The sequence below is a fragment of the Camelus dromedarius genome, chromosome 7 (genome assembly GCF_036321535.1).
Source record: "Camelus dromedarius isolate mCamDro1 chromosome 7, mCamDro1.pat, whole genome shotgun sequence".
Classification (NCBI taxonomy): domain Eukaryota; kingdom Metazoa; phylum Chordata; class Mammalia; order Artiodactyla; family Camelidae; genus Camelus; species Camelus dromedarius.
In genome coordinates, this window is record NC_087442.1 from 51,945,057 (window position 1) to 51,959,848 (window position 14,792).

The window sequence follows — 14,792 nt, forward strand, 5'->3', positions numbered from 1 at the left end:
CTTAACCTAGCCTGCCTTCACTGTGCTCAGAATACTTACATTAGCATACAGTTGGGCAAAATCATTTAACACAAAGCCCCTTTTACAATAAAATGTTGACTATCTTGTGTAATTAATGGAATACTGTACTGAAAGTGAGAAACAGAGATTGTTGCCTGGGTACAAAATGGCTGTAAGTGTGTCGGCCGTTAGCCAGGGAGATCATGTGGTTGACTAGGCACTGTGGCTGGCTGCTCAGCATAATGAGAGTGTATCACACCACATGTTGCTTGCCCGGGGAAAGATCACATTTCAAAATTCCAAGTACAGTTTCCACGAAACACACATCTCTTTCCCATCATCATAAAGTCAAATAATTGTAAGCTGAATCATCATAAGTCAGGGACCATTTGTATGTATTATAAAGGTCACAAGGAAATTGTGGATGAGACAAATGCATTCGTTTTCTTGATTACGGTGATGGTTGCATGAGAGCATATATATAGATATGTGAGTAGTGTACTTTAAATATGTACTGTTTTTTTGTATGTTAATTATACCTCAGTAAAGCTACTTGAAAATGCTCTGGTCCAAGTTGCATTTTGAATGAACCTTTTATCCATGCATGATTTTGGAAGAACATGCATTGGTGATTTGAAAAATATATGTCACTGAATTAAGCTAATGATGGACTATACAAATTTCCCAAGATGGTACTTTTCATTCAGAAGCTAAAATTCTTGTTGAGTTGGCAGACTTATTTATTTCAGTTTCTTGACAATGTCTCTAAGTTATAGCATCAAAATAATCATAATATTTGATTGTTCTTTTATGTCAAAATTGTTCCCATGGAAAAAAAGTGGATGGTTAAGTTCACAGCTCAATCATAAAAGTGACTTTTCTTGAGATTTCTATGATACTTCAATGTGCAACAGCAGGACTTGATCAGCATTCCTATCTTGTCACACAGAATATTATAAAGATGTACAATCAAGTGTTGAGATTTAATAAAGTTAACAATTTTGACTGCTTCAGCATGAACATGTTTAAATGTAATGGTCTTTTCCTTTTTGTTTTGCCCTGCCAGTGGGCAGCAGTGAGGAGTATGATTCCTAGTGCAGCTCCTTGCCAGCACTTTTACCCACCATTGATTTTACACACAGTGAAAAAGGCAAATAATGCCTTATTGCCATTATCAAAATAATTTAGACCTTATAGCTCACGAAAGGGTTTTGCTCTTTGAGAACCAATGGAAATGATGACGTAGTTGAAAAATAGAAAAACGTTGAGATATTGTAAAGGCAAATAGTATAAGGAACAAAAAGAGCAATTAAAAACTCCTGTAGCTCCAGGAATCCCCCTTCTGGGCATATATACAGAGAAAACTGTATTTTGAAAACACACATGCACCACAATGTTCATAGCAGCACTATTTACAATAGCCAAGGAAGCAACCTAAATGTCCATCAGTAGATGATTGAATAAAGATGTCCACACAGTGGAATATTACTCAGCCATAAAAAAGAATGAACTAATGACACTTGCAGCAACATGGATAAACCTAGAGATTATCATACTAAGTGAACTAAGTCAGACAGTGAAAGACAAATATATGATATCACTTATATGTGGAATCTAAAAAAATGATATAAATGTTATTTACAAACCAAAAATAGACTCATGGACATAGAAAGCAAACTATGGTGTCCAAAGGAGAAAGGGCAGGGGAGGGATAAATTAGGAGTTTTGGATTAACAGATACACATTACTATATATAAAATACATAAATGGCAAGGGCCTACTATATAGCATAGGGAACTATATTCAATTTCTGTAATAACATATGATGGAAAAGAATCTGAAATACATATACATGTGTATGTATAACTGAATTGCTTTGCTGTACACCTGAAAACTAACATTGTAAATCAACTATACTTCAGTAGAAAACAAAATTAAGAAAAAAAAAACACCTGGGGATAAATTAAACAAGTAAATTATGTTCCAAATAAAAAGCAAACTAAAATGTGGCATGATTTTAAACAGTTCAGAGAGTGTCTTAAATAAGAATACTGTTGATATTTTCCTCACATAGTCCAGGGTTCCTGACATTGGAACATATGAAAAAGAAATATAATCCTTGTATATTTTTTGGCCAGTAGTGAACAATATTTATATAGTCATGTAACTCAGATCGTGTTTATTTACTTTCAACCTTTTAGAGAACAAATCATGTAAGGCTTGCTTAGAATTGCAAAACAGATTCATGTATTAACATTGGCTGTGTAAGAAGAGCTCACTAAGGATGGAGTATGGAAGTGGAAATTGGCCAGAAAGGTGGAGGAAAGAGCAAGGCTGCTAAAAAAATAGGAGGCAAGAGGTACCACTGCATGTTGATTGAACAAGGAACACGGATTTAAATGAAGTATTTAAAGTTACAATCATAATAACATGTAAACAGTACTGCAGATAGCAACATTTAAAGGAGAAGATACAGAGGAGTGTGATGTAATGAGTGAGCTGAACCTTCAGTTTCAAGGACAAGGTGATCAGTAGTTAGTCGTGGAAACTGATGAATCACCATTGGAGTAGGAGAGTCATAGAACAATAGCCTCTGACAGAATTTAAAATATAAGCAATAGAATACTGTTTCTAGGGAATAAGACACAGAAGGAGGAATGATGCTTTTCAACATTACGTCTTCTATGGTGCTTTTTTCAAATAAAAGCAAGTATTGAATAAATATGTTAATAATAATATATAACATTAAGTACATATTATTTTACATATATTATGTCAATTATTTATATTTAAATATATTTATATATTATATACTAGAAAATATATAAAATAATTATAAAATTATATATAATAACATAAATAAATTTTTATCTGTGGTTTAACTCATGCTTTGCTCTCATGATAATGATACCTTGAGCCTTAAAAGTTTGAACCCCTTGAGTTTATAGGCTCTGTTTATTCTTCATATTTTAATGTTTAGTACAAGGTCTAGCATATCCTTGGTGCTCAATAACTATTAAGTAAATGTACAGTCACCATGATATTTGTGTAGGTCCAGGGAATACTGTGATATCCTTTAAGTAATCTCATCTGATACAACTTCACTTTTCCCCACCTATCATTATAGGAAATCTAGTGTAAAAGAGAATTACAGTCTGGTGGTAAATGCCCTTTTTCCAGAAAGGGAAGGGAGAAAAGTGATGTTTTTGAGTGCCTGCTTTTGCCTCATGCATCACTTGGTTTAATCTTTACAATAATTCTAGGTATGAATTCTGATAACAAGCCAATTGCCGTCATCTTGCATTTCCTGTTTGAGTGCCAGGCAAATGAAAGGGCCGCAGTAAAGAGTCATTGAACACGTAAATACCATTGAAATATAAAATTATTTTGGTTGCGAAATAGAGGAAGCAAAGCATCAGAAGCGTTAAGCAACTTTTTCAGGGTTGTACTAGAATCAGTAAATGGAATGAAATGTACGTGTGGCCGAGGCCAGAGCCTGGGGGTTCACGTTATGCCTTAGTGTGGGAAACAGCCTGGCACTCTGGGTGACAGCTCAGTATTCTGAGTTTTGTTTTCTAAGTTATTCTTGTTTTATTTGATTTCAGGGAAAGGACTTTATGTCTGATCCTTGAACAGTCTTCCAGAACAGGAATGGCAATGTCCATTTCAACCCTATTGAGCAGGCTGATTCTTTGCGGCTAACACAGCTGCAGCTCTGCAAGTGGCGTGCTGTTGGCTTTGAGTGCCCACTTCCTTCCCTCCGAAGGAGCCCTGCAGGAAACTGATACAAGTGATAGTAGCTATTGTGCTTAACATTCTTACAACCTCCTGGAATCTGGCTGCCTGAGTTTTATCATGTAGCATGTTAGGGAGTGAGATTAAACTAGGCCTTGATTTAGCATCGGCTTTGAAGCTTCACCTAGCAATTTGGCTGAGTCATGATGGCCTAGTCCAAGTATATTCCATTTTCTGTTAGGTATGTCAGTGCCATATATATTTTAAAGAATAATATGCACCTGCACACATGCACCCCCCCCCCCCAATCTATTGGTGCTGGCCAAAACGCAGCTTTTGGTTTGGCATTCTCTGTGTCAAGCATCTGTGCTACACTAGGTAGCCAGACTAATAATAAATGCCATATAAATCCCTAAAAAGATTCCACTGCCAATTTTGATATAGTCTGCAAATAGTTGGAAAAACAATAGAAGAGTAATTTTTTCAAGGATGTTCTCCGTTTTGTTAGCTTATTTCATATTGCAAGATAGTGTTAAATGACAGAAATAAATTGCATTGGCTCAGGTCTGAGTAGCAGTTCAAATCCAGTAAGTGGCTGTTTATTTCACCTTGTCCTGTCTAGCTTCTCTCCAACTTGTACTTCATGAGTTGTGTTTAGTTTAGGTACAATATTCAGAATCTCAATCAGGAAGCATCTGGGGATTCTGTTTTGGTGTGTGGATGGGTCATAAATAACCAAGAGAACTGTGAACATTGCCTGCTTTCCAAGTGGGCTACATTTCTCATCCCACTCAGGTTTGATGGATATCATTAAGTCTTCTAGGTATTTCCATATCTACGTGTATTTAATGTGAAGCATTCTGAAGTTAGTAGGTGGGGAAATTCCAGTTTTTTTCTTTTACTTTTAAATTTTGATTGTGTTTTAAAAGATGCCTGTTGTTTGCATTGGACTTCACTACTTCTGTTTTCACCTCCCAGGCAGGTTAATATGACTATACTTTACCTCCTTCTTACTGCCCCTTTTTCAGTCCTTTCTGCTAAGACACTGAGCACATCATATGCGGGGGGAGGGGCTCACATGATTGTCAGTAACAAAACTGCACACTCCTCAAAGTTAGGTTCTTTATCTTTGCCACCTTTAATGCATAGTGATGGTCAAAAAACATGTTGTATTTATGTTTTTCATAGTTCTCTTTGACTTTGATCACTTTAAATTATAAACGTGAACTTGAATAATTTAAGTACTCTTTCTGACCCCCAGTTTCCTCATTTGTAAAATGGAATAATGTATACCTCAGAAGATACAGATTTAATAAGATAGAACAGCATTAGTTCAACTTCACTTATGTATCAGTTTTGAAAAATTTCCCAGACTAATCGTATATTAAATATGTCTTTAATGGCATATTTCAAATAATACAATTAAAGAAGAAACTTTATATGACAAACATGAATGCTCACTCAGTAATACATTCTATAGATGACAAGTTAAAAAATAACATGGCAAAGTAAATGTCATTACCCATTTAACGTACAATAAAAGAACTTAAATTCAAATAATAAAATTTAATTTATAAAATGCTTGTAACTGAAAAAATGTCCCTGAATGAATAAAGGAAATTAGTAATCAGTTGGCAGTGAACTCAGCATCATACTCAGTATTGCTTTCTTTAAGATGAAGATGAGGTTATTTACCTGTAAGACGTCTCAGTGTATTGCTACTTGGATTGTCGTTTAAAATTTTAATAGAAGTGGGCAGCCTTACTGTCGGTAGAGGAGAGGTGCAAATGTTTATTAATTTACCTCAAGATATGTTGAATTATCAAAAAGATACCACATATTTGAAGACTCAGAAATATTCAGTGTTTCATAAGTAAAGTATTAAGTATGAACTGGCAAATTCACTTTACTAGAGAACTTCTAAAGGAAATTTTTAATTTTTTCAAGGAATATGATAAGTAAATTTAACAAAAAAAATTATTTAAATTGGCTGATAGTTTAAAGAAAGCTGCCAAACATTTATCTTAAAAGAATACCGAAAAAGGTAAAGATAAAAACAAGATAAAACTAGTACAAATCATGTATTAATGGATTAAAAAAAAAAGGAAAAGTCCATCACTGTAGCCTAGTTGTAGGAGACTCTACTGCGTGTTGTAACTGACGTGGAGCTGGAACTTGCCAGCTGTGCTCTCCTTGCTGTTGGACTTGGAGGCCTCAACCCTAAAGCAGGCGTGATTAGGCTCTAATTCACTACCCAAGCCATGAATGCACACAGTAGGGCATTGTACAGATGGAGAGATAGGCATGGCTGTTGCAAATTAGGTCATAGTATAATAATAATACCTATGAAGTGGGAAAATCCTAGGACATTATGTGCCTCAACCTTTATCTCTCTGTCTCTATCTCTGTCTGTCTCTGTTTTTGCCATGCGTGAAAAGCTGACATCCTAAGCTTTTTGGTTAGAAACAGCCATCTTCCTGGCTAGGAGAAGTTGAATTGACAAGACTCAAGAGACAGAATGGATGTGAGAGTGGGAGGGCTCAGAATGTGTCTAAACTGGAGAAACACCTGTCCTTTAAAAAGTGGCACGATTCGCAGAGGGAGGATATAGGAAAGACTCACAGCCTTGATGATAGTGGTGTGAGGCGGGGAGCAGGGAAAATAATGATGAGCTCAATATTGACATATTCAGGTCTCAACACGCAGTTAGTATTCAAGTAGAAATATCCAGGAGCTGGTTTGTATTCAAAGAAGACCACTTGAAGGAGGGCATATTGACATCATTCAGGAAGAATAAGAAGTATCTAAAGAGTCCAAGGAGCTGGGGAAACTATTCAAGGAAGAGGGAAAAACAAGCTCAAAGGTGCCAAGATGCATTTGAGATACCAACAGAAGGATCACAAGGAGGGAGGTGAAGGGGGCGGGGCATGCGGGGAGGTTGTCGCTGGGATAGGGTGGGTCGGTCCACGTTCAGTACTCCAGTCCAGGTAGGTGGGCATGGGGGTGTGATCTCATTTTGTTCCAAAAGCAATAAAAGGGAATGTAAAATTTTGAGGCGGATAAAGGATTGATATGATTAGCATCCTAAAAATACTTTTCTAGTTACTGTGCAGGTATTGGATCCAAAGCATGTTAGAGAGAAAATGAAAAGGAGTCAGAATAGGAGCACTCTTTCTGAGTCTTTTTTTTTTTTTAACTGCAACTTACATTTAAACAAAAATAAAGTTTCAACCTATGAGATGTGTGTATCTGTGAGGGGCATGTATGTGACTGAAACAGAATTTCATAAAATGATGCTTAATTTTATAACTGGTCAGAAATGTTGATATTTTGAAATAATTTTGTTACCTTTTGTTTTTGTTGTCCTATTTTGTTTTTGAAATTCTTCTCAAGTGCCACTATATTGATTTCACAACCCACTGGTAGGTTGTGATACTACATTGGTTTGCTGGTAGAACTTACAGGAGTTGATGTTAACTTAGATATGGGAAGTAAAAAAAAAAGCTGGAAGCATCGAAGTAGATTCCCAGATGTAGGCTGCACAGTGCAATTTGACAGAACAACTGAATATTCCCCAGAAAGCCACTATAGAATTGGGAACATCCAGCATGTTACATAATGAATCTATGGATTAGTGTGATTTGTCTGTTAAAAATACAAATAAGTGGGCTATGAACATGTGTGCAAGTATTTGTATGGATATATACTTTCCTTTTTTTCAGTGCATTTCTAGGAGTTAAATAGATAAGTCATAAGGTAAGTCTGTGTTTAATTTTTTTTTAGAAGAACTGCCAAACAGTCTTCCATAGTGATTTGTACCATTTTGCATTCCCACCAGTAGAGTATGAGACTCAGTTCCTTTCATCCTCACAAATGCTTGCTATCGCCAGTCCTGTGAATTTTATCCATTCTGATTGGTGTGTAGCCATTTAAATTTGCATCTCTCTAATTAGTAATGACACTGAGCATTATTTAAATACTGATTTGCCATTTGAATGATCTTTGGTGAAGAGTCTCTTCAAATCTCTTGCTCAGTTTTTTAAAATTAGGTTGCTTTTGAGTTTTGAGTTTTCAGAGTTATTTGTTTATTCTGGATCTGGGTCTTTTATTAAATACAGAATTTGTAAACATTTTTCCCAGTCTGAGGTTGTCTTTTCATTCTCATAACAGTGACTTTTGAAGAGTAGAAGTTTTACATTTTGATGTAGTTCTTGAGGGAGTGGGGACGAGGTAGAAGGTATGTGGCTTTGGATATATTTGTGTGAGGTTTCTTCTTTTAAAGAACCCCTATGCCTCCAGAGGTTTTTTCCATGAGTGAAAAAGCAGCAGGCAGATCATGAGGCATCCAGTTCATCCCTTTGGACAGGACAGGTGACAGTGATGCTCAGTAATGTTCCAGAAGCGGTAGCAAAAATGAACAGAAGATATTTTTGAGAAATTTCTGATTTCAGCTGAAACAGAAGAGTTCTTGATTAGGTGATGGCAGCAACAGAACAGTGATTGATTATAAGGCGAATTCTGGAGTCATTGTGTTGTGGAGTCATTGTGTTGTGGAGTCATTCAGCCTCGAGGGCAGGGGTTACACCAGCAAGGTGGGACTGTCCTTTTCCAACCAGGAACACCGACCCCCAGGTAGGATTCCTGAACTTCCTGGAGGAAGACATGGGGAAGTGATGTAGAGACATATGTTACTGAGAATTATTTTTTCTAGTACTACTGTAGACCCTTTTTTGTTGTGACCCAAAATGAGAATCCAAACATCACAGTTGTATATTTGAAGTATACTGCAGCACAGTTCCTTTTACAAAACACTGAGTAAACTTAATCCTTTTTCCCCAAGAAAAAGTCTGAAGTAAATGTCAACTATGATTCAAAGGTATTGATGTCTTTATTTTGGGAGATGGTGATTGAAATTTAAAAATTAAAGTAAATGAAAAATACATCAGTTTGCTTGGATAATGACTCAGTGCCTTGAAACATTCCAGTTTTTTCCACTGGTATCACCAGCAGTGTGAGTCCATTCATTGTTGGCTCTTCTTAATTGCAATCTATGCTTTTGTGAAGATAATAAAATTTTACAGGTGTCTCCTAAGAATGCCTATCAAAATGAGACACTATCTAACTATAGAATTGCTTTTTTTCACTTATTAACTAATCTATTAACTGTAAAAAAAATCTTTACCTCATGACAAGAAGAAATTGAAATATCTTACACCAATACACTCAATAACACTTAATAGAATAGAATGAAAAAGGGGATAAAAATTAAACAGGAAAAATATGAGCAGAATCAATGTGGATCCAGGGGTGAGTTTAATATGCCACCGCTTGAATCCTACACACTTGCTGGATTTATGTCATGAATTTGGCTCTAAGCTACATATTAAACCATCTGAAGTGGGAAACATGATTAGGTAGGTGATTCATAGCATCCATAAAGTTAAGTAACTCAAATGCTGTTCAGGAGAAACACATTATTCTTAGTCCTGAAACTAGAGAGAGATTCTTAACCACATGTCCTAGAGGATGATAAGAACTGGATTTACGTCTTAGATGAATTGCTTCAACTCTGTTTTATAAAAGAAGGTTCACAGGTCCTTTCATCAGCAGGCAGCAGTTCCTGTGATGGATATTTAGGTAAAGGGCTTTGTCTGATCTGCTGGTGTTATTAGAAACACACTTTTGTATGTATTGTAGAACACTAACTAATCTTGTCTTTTTACTTATTTTTAGGAATATACAAGTCTTTTATAGTGATTTTTTTTCAATAAGTGGGCATTAATTACTATTACCAAAGATAGGTGTCCATTTTTTCCCCACCAGAGAGATGGCACTGTAGAGATCCTAAGTAAGACAGCAATTCCCAAACCATGCACTATGTAATACACGTTCTCAGAGGTGTTTGCAAGTGTAGATTAACAGGAATTCTATAGTAAATTACAGTTGAGAAACTGTAAGTCGAACGAATTAAAATTAATGCATTTGCTGCTGGACTTGTCAGAACCTTTAAAAAATTTACTACACACAAGATTAATCTTTAAGAGGTATATGCATTATTTTGTGATTTCCAAACATTTTCCAAAAGAAATCGTCCTGTTTCTGGAGACTCTCATGAGCTATTTCAAGAAATGCTCTTGAGATTTTCCACATTTTTTTATTCTGCACTGTGCATTTGGATTAATTCCAACGTTGACTCAAAATCAATCCTATAAAGAGCAAGTTACATACATTCTGACACTGATATGAGTGCAGCACTTGGAGTTGCTCTTTTGGCTCTGACTACTGTTAAAATAACAATGAGATGTATTAGCTTGATGGGATTTTAAAGAACTAACTTCTGAAATACTATTTGTTTTTTAATGTTCTGAACTCAAGTGCATGCCATAAATTTCTTTAAAGATCATGTTCTACCTGATCTTTGCCTTCTGAATCGTGGAAAGGACTTTGGCCAAAAGTAATAAAATCTGATCTAAGAAAACAGAGAGAGTGATTTAAGTGTCATACGGTGCCATTTTCTAATGGAAAGTATTAATACAAAGGATTTGAAGACTCTTAGAGACAGTGTTAAATTTTTTGGCAAAACATAGCTATATTCTAAAAAATGCCCTCAAAATATATAGAAATACAATAGGAATGAAGATAATAAACTTTGCATTGTGACAACTTACATACTCTACACAAATTATGCCGCCATATAGATCTGAAAAAGAGGATAAAAAATAAAAACAGTCCTGAGTATACGAACTGCTATAAAGCATGCTCAAAGGTACATACATTTTGGAAAACAGTTTAGCAGTTTCTTACTATTAAAACATATGCTTACTGTACTGTATATTAACATAGGAGAACAATATAGCCTTTCAATGACTTCCATAATGAGATTCTTCATAATAATGTGCAAATTATAAAATTTTATGTTTTCAGTGTTTGAACTATAGAAATTTTGTTGTGGAAGTAAAATGAATATAGTATACATGGTTTTTAAATTAAAGTGAGTATTGTTTATGCATATGAGCATGGTTGAAGAATCTGTATATGGAAATCATCCTTTGGTTGGGCTTTGAACTCATTGGTAAAACTGGAGTAAAATAGGTCAAGGAGAAGAGAGCCAAGATAAGGAAAGCTGAACAGATAAAGAAAATGTGGTGTATATGTGTGTGTGTGTGTGTATACGTATACTACTCAGCCATAAAAAGGAATGAAATAATGTCATTGACAGCAACATGGATGGACCTAGAGATTATCATACTAAGTGAAGTAAGTCAGTCAGAGAAAGACAAATATATGCTATCACTTATATGTGGAATCTAAAGAAAATGACACAAACTAAATTATTCACAAAATGAAAGAGATTCACAGATGTAGAAAACAAACTAATAGTTACCGATGTGGAGGTGAGGGAGGTGAGGGGAGAGGGAGGGATAAATTGAGAGTTTGGGTTTGGCAGATACAAACCACTATGCACTGAATAAGTAAACAACAAGGTCCTACTTTCGAGCACAGGGAGCTGTGTTCAACGGCTTGTAAGTAACCTGTAATAAAATAGGATATAGAGGAGGTGCCAAGATGGCGAGTAGAGAGGCTCACAGATCACCCTCTCCCACAAATAGACCAAGAATTTCATCTAGAAACCCACTGAATCACACAGAACACCTACTGAACTCTGGCAGAGTATCTTTCATTTCAAAATACAGGAGGATTCTCACAAAATCTGATAAGAGAAATAAAAGGAGGGAAAAAAAAAGAAATAAGAAAAATTTGGTGCAGGACCCGTCCTGCAGGTTGGGAGCAGCATAGAAAGAAAGGCACCCTCAGGCTGGGATGTCCACTCTCCAGCTGGGAGGTCAGCGGGGACAGAAGCAGAGCTACTGAGTTTTGGAGGAGTAAGTGGCAGCTGCTTGGCAGACAGAACTAATGGAAAGTGACACAGAGGGTCTCTGCGATCCCCAGCCCTAGATGTGAGTCGGCAGGGACAAGCTGAGACTGGCTGTTGGAGATCGGTGAGGAGCCTGGGCAGAAGGCTGGGGCCCACTGCACAGAGGCAGCCTCGGGACTGGAGGGTGGTGTGAGCTCTGGCTGGCTGTGTGTATGGAATGCAACAGCCTAGGACCCCCATAAAAAAGCACTGCTGATGGTGTGTGTGTGTGCTGGGGGAGGGGGGGCATTGCAAGGCAGCCACACCGTAGCTGCTTTCTCCTTTTGCCTCCATTGTCGGTGTGTTCTTGCAAGTAGAGAGGTGGGGCTCGGTCATAGTCATCACTGCTGTGCAGAGGTGGGGATGAAAGCTGCATCCACACCCAGTGGCCCTGCAGCTTCACAGGCAGGGCTGAGATTTCCTAACAGCCCCAGGCAGAGAGAGTGGATTTGCTTTTTCTGGGCTTTTTGTGGACCTGTGCCTCTTGGAGGAACAGGTAGTGAGTGGAGTTCTGGCACACGGTGTGGGTGAGTTCAGGTATCTACAACAGGCTGGCGGACCATACCTTAAGTGGAGATGGAACTGGGATCTGCTCTGACCTTGTGGGTCACCACAGATGCAGCTGTGTGACCACATGCTTGCTACGGTGGGTCCTAGCATCTGACATTGGCAGACCTGCACTGGTGATTCCTGGGGCCCAGAACCTGGGGGACATCAGAGTGGGTGGCTGACATTCCCACAGCTAAGGCAGGGACAAAGGCAGTGTCAACAAAGAGTACTTTGTAAGCCCACATAACAAGTGACAGACAACACCACAGAGGGGACCTCCCAGTGGACGTCTCCTGCCAACTCTTCCTCCCAGCTAAAGTGCTCCAAGCCTGTCTACCACACACCACAGCTCAGAAACGGGTCTAGGAGCCTCTGTTCCAGCAACAGGGGAGCAGACCCGGCCCCTGTCAAGGCTGTGACAACCACAGAACAAAAAAGGAGGCCCTGCTCAACAACAACAATCAGGACAGACTCTGATCACCACAACACCAACCACACCTCCATCAAAGGGATAACAGCCAACACACCAGAAGAAAGACATGGCAAACATCCGTACTGAGAACAACCCTACAACAAAACTATTAGATGTACACAGTCTACACAGAAATGCTCCCACTTTAAATAAAAACAAACAAAATATGAAACAGCCCTTCAAGACCACAGTAGATAACTGATACTCCTAAATCCGTAGAGCCAGAGAAATATAAGTAAAATGAAGAAGCAGAGGAACCACTCCCAATTAAAAGAACAACAGAAGTCTCCTGAAAGAACGATCAATGAGATAGACTTTTACAGTCTACTAGATCATGACTTCAAAAGGGGATGAAAAAAGCACTGAAGAATGAGAGAGACTATGAATACAGACAGAGAAAACTATGAAAAGGAAATAGAAATTAGAAAGAGGAGCCAATTAAAAACAGAAAACTCAATGGCTGAGATAAGAGCTGAGCTAAAGGCAGTCAAAGCAGACCAGATAATGCAGAAGAACTAAGTGCCTTAGAAGACAGGATGACAGAAATCACCTTATCAGAACAACAGACAGAAAAGCAAGTAAAAACCAGTGAAAGCAACATAAGGGACCTATGGGATAATATAAAGCATGCCAGCCTACACATCATAGGGGTCCCAGAAGGGGGAAAAAAAAGCAAAGGGGATTGAAAGGTATTTGAAGAAATCATGACTGAAAATGTTCCAAACCCAAAGATATCCAAGTACAGGAAGCACAGAGGGTCCCAAATAAGAAGAACCCAAATAGACCTATACCAAGACACATTATAAATAAGATGGCCAAAGTTAAAGATAAAGAAAGGATTCTAAAGGCAGCAAGAGAAAAACAAAGAGTTAGTTAACAAGGGAATCCCCATAAGGCTTTCAGTTGATTTCTCTACACAAATACTCTGGCCAGAAGGGAGTGGCAAGATATAGTTGAAGTCCTGAATGAGAAAAGGCTGCAACCTAGGATACTCTGTCTGGCAAGGCTATTCTTTAGAGTAGAAGGAGAGATAAAGAGTTTCACAGACAAGCAAAAACTAAAAGAATTCTTCAATACTAAACCTATCCTAAAAGAAATGTTGAAAGGTCTACTCTAAATAGAAAATAAACAGGAAGCTATAGAAGTGAGAAAACCATAATTGGAAATGCAATAACTACAATGATTTGCAAGAGAATAAACAAGAAGATGTAAAAAAAAAAAAAGACATCAAAATCATAAAAAGTGGGAGAGAAGAGCAAGAAAATACAAATTTTTTTCCTCTCTCTTCTTTTTTTTTTTTTTTTTCATTCTTTTTAGGATGTGTTTGAGCCTACATGACTACCAGTCTAAAGCAAACAAATATAGTAAGGGGTTAACATACTTGAAAAACAGGGGAAACACAAATCAAAAGTATACAATTGAGTCACAAAAACCAAAAAGAAACTAAGCTAATAGAAAAGAAAATGATCAAATCAGAAAAATACTATATGATAGCACTTATATGTGGAATCTAAAAAAAAGACAAACTTATTTACAGAACAGAAACAGACTCACAGAAAGAAAGCAGGCTTGTGGTTACCAGGGTGGGGGGAAGAGGGTGGGAAGGGATAAATTTAGAGTTTGACATTTGCAGATACTAACTATATATATATATATATAAAATAAATAACAAGTTCATATTGTATAGCACAGGGAACTATAGTCAATATCTTGTAGTAACTTATGGTGGAAAAGAATATGAAACGAATATATGTATGTTCATGTATGACTGAAGTGTTATGCTGTACGCCAGAAATTGACATAACATTGTAAGCTAAACTATATTTCAATAAGAATATATATAAAATTAAAAAATATATAAATTTTATAAACCCTTCAACCACATAATTCCACTGCTAGGGATCTATTTAATACAAAATGTACACAAATGCACAAGACATTTATGACATGATGCTCATTGCTGCATTAAATTTATTAGCCCAACTGGAAGACTATACTGAATTGCATAATGATGGAGACGCAGTTAAGGAAGTTTTGATGGTGTGTTCGTCCTTGAGAGACTTTTCCCTCAGATCCATTCCTACCCCTCTCCTTCCCTGCTGTGCTCTCCAGGGGGCAGAT